Here is a 5,223-nt window from a genome sequence, read left to right as displayed (position 1 = left end):
ATTCAGAAATTAGAAAAAGCTCACTGTTCTCTCTCTCTCTGACAGGTCGACCCCGTGTGTCAGCGTCACAGAGACAAGGCGCGGCGGCGCTGCCGACTCCGACCGGCAAAACGCGCCGTCGGCGAGGCTCCGGCGAGGGGGCTGGTACCAACATGATCACCACCTCACGGCGGACCTATCCCGACCCTTGGACAAGCAGCAGGCACACCGGAGATGACACTACGATGACCATGGCGGCCACGGCGGCGATAAACGCGGCGGCACACGGCGTATCACCGGCAACAACACAGTAGAGTCTAAAGCGAAGGGTGAAACACGATCAGGGACTCACCATGATTCTCAGATGCTAACTGGTTGAAGGAGAACCTGTCCAGAAAGCTCTGGCCACGGTGCGACCGAGCTCGACGGCGCACTGACCGGACGCGAGGAAGACGAGGTTGCTCGGCCACTTCGGTGCGACGAGGTGCTATGGTTGGCTCTAACAGGTGAACAAGGGAAAGACAGAACTTGTGGCGCGCCCAATTTTGGCAAGGGTCACGCGGCTGAAGCAACGGCGAGGAGCGGAGCACGACGGCGGCGGTGCAGAGCAAAAGGGGAAACGGGAGGAACGACGGTGGCAATGAGGCTATTTATAGCCGGGATGAGCTCGCTCGGCTGCGACAGCACACGACAGAGGCGCCACGGCGACGGTGACGTGCCTGCGCGTGGGAAAGCGGCGAAATTTGATCGGCGGTGACCCCCGCGTGGCGCCGGCGACAAGCAGTGAGGTGGAGATGATTTTTGAAATAATTACAGAACTGCCACTGCTTCCATTTTTCAAATTACTCCCAAATTTTCTAAAGAAGTTGAAAATCTCCAAAAATGAAAGTTGTTCAATTTTTCAAACTCTACAACTTTGCTTCTAGAAATATTTTCAAATTCTGCCTCCATTTTGAAATTTGAATTTGGGGTGCATTTGAGCATTTGAATCATTTCAAAATTACTCCAAATTTTATATGTAAACTTGAAAAACTTTGAATACCAAAGTTGATCCTTATAAAATAATCTCCAACTTTGCTTTTTGCCTCAACCCCAAATTCCTCATGGATTTTGAATTAGTCAAAAGGGGCAAAAACGACTTTTATAATTTGAAAATGAATTCAAATTTGATTTGTCTTCCTTTTACTTAGATTTCGATTTTTGACCAGTAACATGGCCCATTAGGGTTATTTGAGTCAAATGACACATGGCCTCACATGAACACATGAAATTTGACCCTTGTGGTCATGATCTTTGTTTAAGGTTTTTGAAACACATCACATGAAATAACAACATTATGAAATAAACCTTATTTAGTGAATGCATTCAAAACTTTATACTATATGAATGCTTTGCAATGCACATGATGACATGTCAAATTTTAGTATTAGGTCAAAACACCAGAGGTGTTACACAGATTCAGGTAAAAATTCTTTGCAGGTGCCTACCAAGAGTGCCTCATCTGTTGCATCGACGGGACGCACTTCGGGCATTCAGTGCCACCGCTGCCATGGCATTAGCCATGTGCAGAAGGACTACCCAAGTCAGCGAGCATATATTGCTACAGAAGATGGTTACATTAGCACCTCCAACATTGACGATAAAGAAGACGAAGATGCAGATGAGGAGGACGGCAAAGTCCTTGGTGATGAGGCCATGGTGGCCTATAGGAGCATCATTGTACAGCGGGTGCTCAGCTCACAAGTACAACAACTTAAGAAGCTACAACGCCATAACTTGTTCCATATTTTCTTCATTATTAGCAACCATCGAGCACGTGTCATTATTGATGGAAGTAGTTGCAATAATTTGGTGAGTTCTAATTTGGTCAAGAAGCTTGGCTTGACCACACGGCCGCACCCACATCCATACTATATTCAGTGGCCAAATGATTCTAGAAAAGCAAAGGTAACACAAACTTGTAGAGTTTCATTTTCCATTGGTTCTTATGCTGATTCTGTTGATTGTGATGTGGTACCTATGCAAGCTTGTTCAATCTTATTGGGTCGTCCTTGGGAACATGATAATGATGCTACACACCATGGTAGAAGTAATAAATATACTTTTGTGCATAAAGAGCTAGCCAGTTCCCCAAACCGTCACATAGGTGAGGAGTTTTCATGGTCTTGCAGGATTCTACCGCCGCTTCGTTAGAGATTTCAGCACCTTTGCTGCCCCATTGCATGAGTTGACGAAGAAAGGGGTGCTGTTTCATTGGGGAAAGGCACATGAGGAGTCCTTTGACACTTTGAAGGACAAGCTCACACACGCATCATTGCTGCAACTTCCAAATTTTGGTAAGACTTTTGAGCTAGAATGTGATGCTAGTCGAGTTGGCATTGGGGCATTTTGATGCAAGATGGTAAACCCATTGCTTACTTTAGTGAAAAATTACATGGTCCTGTTCTAAATTATTCCACGTATGATAAGGAATTGTATGCCCTTGTCCGTTCTTTAGAGACGTGGCGTCATTATTGTCGATGTTTTACCACCGATAGCCTGCCACGGGGGTACCCGGGACAGTTGTTCGGGCTTCGACAAATAGTGGAACTCGGTGGTTACGAAAAGAGACTCATGATTTATACTGGTTCGGGCCCTTGACTTGGTCGAGTAATAACCTTACGTCCAGTTTGGCATTAGCCTGTTTGCGTTGTATTGCTTTGAGTATTGGGTGTGTTCTATTGTTTACAAGGGATATCCTCACTAGCCCTTTATAGTCCAGGTGCTGAGAGGAGTTGTTTGTGTTCTACTCAGATACAAGGTCAGAGTCCTAAGCTATGATTCGGGCGCCTTTCCTTGTATAGTCCGAATTAGAGTTTTTGTCTTGCACGTTGCTTTGCTCTGTGTTCTTCTTGGCGATTGGGCTATGGGCCTTGTTACCAAGGTCCACTTCCCTATAGTACGGTCTATGGGGGGCTCATAGGGCTCCCCATCGACAAGCCCCCGAGCATTTCATGATTGAGCTTCAAGGGCCGAGTTGTTGTAGATTTGATCCGGGTTCTTTTTGAAGTGAAATCTTGAGATGGTCTTCTTTGATTCTTCTTCTGACTGATGTGCACTTTTGCTGAAAAAAGTGCACTCAGTGAGTGCAGCCCCCGAGCCTTAGCTGTTTGGCACAAAAAGCTAGAGGGTCTCTCTGTCTTAATGTCCTTCGAGTTCTTTTCCTTTGAGTGCAGCGAGTGCAATTTTTGCATTGAGTGTAGCCCTCGAGCCTCTTGTTTTTGCTTGCAAAAGTTGGAGGGTCTAGATTCTTGTCTTCAAAAATTTCTGGGGTTATGTATCCCGTAGCCCCCGAGCCTTCTCCGAGTTCTTTTCTTTCGAAAAGAAATCAGATGAAGGGTCTTGATGTGTTGTCGTTTGTTGTAGTCTTGAGTTCTTGTATTCTTGGTCCTTCATCTTTAAATCTGATCCCCCAGGCGTAGTTGAAGCGAATGCCGAACCCCCGAGCTTAGTGTTTGACTAAGCCATGATGTTCTTCTGAGTTGTTTTTATTCATCCAGGTCGTTTCTAGACTTCTCTGGTTCTTGATGTACCTCTTCCAGGTTGTTTGCACTTCGTCTAGGTTCTTTCTGAACTTGTATGTACCTCATCCGGGTTGTTTTCTTATCACTCCATGTTCTTTTTTGTCTTGATTTCTGTTCCCAACTTGTCTAGGTTGTTTTTGTTCAATATGGGTTCTTTCTGATCTTGACTTGATCTCTGTCTCTCCTGGTTGGGGTTCTTTTTTGATCAATCCGGGTTCTTTCTAAGCTTGTCTTCTGATAGATGGTTAGTCTGTCGTTGTTGATGAGGAGGTGACTGATGATGAAGTCCCCCTTAATCTTCGTTCGTAAGTTTTTACTTCTCGAGTGGCCTTGTATTTTGTAAGATTTGCTCTAACTGAGTTCTTTTTTCTGTAGTCGTGCATGGGCTCCTTGTGTCCCAAATGTAACAATTGCTTCTGCTTCTGTCCCGGAGGCCATCCCAATCCCCTCCTTTGAGGTGGTTGTGGATGATTTGTTTTCCGTGCCACTTCCCGACTTCATTTTCTCGGAGGTGGCTGGTGATTTTAAGGTCATCAAGTAACTTTTTCCCCTGGTTGTTCTGATTTTGATATCTTATTCTGTTTTTGATAGACCCGAGTTCTTTTTCATTGTAGGCCTTCTGAGGACGCCTCGTCTTCTCTAGCCCTTGGGGCTAAAAAAGCTTTACAAGAATCTGCTATTGGTGAGCTCTTGTTCTGCCTTGCCTTTCCGTCTCTTGTATAATTTATGTATTCTATATCCTTGTAGACTTATAATTCTGCTTTTTGTAGCTTCTCCTCCTCGTGTTGCTCCTCTTAAGCCACATGTTGAGGAACAGAATGTTGGGGCCCTGGTGTCCTCTCAGGAGGAGCACCGGGTTGTGGATAGTCCCTCGGGCATTTTTGCTGCTACTCATCTGCCACTTGGGTTGTCTCTATTGTACTCCCTCGAGGCTGCTGCTCGAGTTGATGCGGCAGTGGGTGAGGGTTCTGATAACTACCCTCCCCCTGCTTCTGCTGCTGATGCTAACCGGCCGTCAGCATCTAGGCCGAGTACTCTTCTGCTAACTCATTCAGGAGAGGAAATGGCTCAGCTTGGCCGAGTAGAACGGTTGGCCAAGTTGGCTTCTTCTTGGGAAACCTTTTCTGGTGCTTATGGCGCTGAGCTCAAGGTATCCGAGTTCTTTTTGACTTTCGATATTGGTTTCTTCTGCTTCTGTCTCACATATTTTTGCTTTGCAGTCTTTACTTCACGATCAGGATGTCTTGTTCGGTCCTCATGAGGCGTAATTTACTGCCATTGCTGAGGCTAATTTGAAAAGAAAGGAAGATGAGCTGGCTCAGGCTAAAGTTGTCCTGACTTATGAGAAGGAGCAGCGTACTCTGATGGAGGCCGCCCTTAATGCCAAGGTGCTTGATGCTGAGAAGGCGCATGATACCGCTTAGGCTGAGAATTTTGACTTGAAGGAGAGGCTGGCTGGTAAGTTAATCTTTTGTTGATCGACTGCTTTCCCTTGGTTTTGCTCTTTTTCTTTTCTGAGTTGTTGATTTGCTTTCTTTTAGCTCTTGCTCATGAAAAAGAAAACCGGTTGAAAGATAGGGAGGCAATGACTGACACTCTCCGTACTTCACAAAATCAGGCTGAGTCTATAAGTACCCTTACTGATTCAAAGTTGAAAGAAACCCGAGATATTCTTGCTCAG

Source organism: Miscanthus floridulus, chromosome 19 (assembly GCF_019320115.1).
Source record: "Miscanthus floridulus cultivar M001 chromosome 19, ASM1932011v1, whole genome shotgun sequence".
Classification (NCBI taxonomy): domain Eukaryota; kingdom Viridiplantae; phylum Streptophyta; class Magnoliopsida; order Poales; family Poaceae; genus Miscanthus; species Miscanthus floridulus.
Note: the sequence above shows the minus strand (reverse complement) of the source record.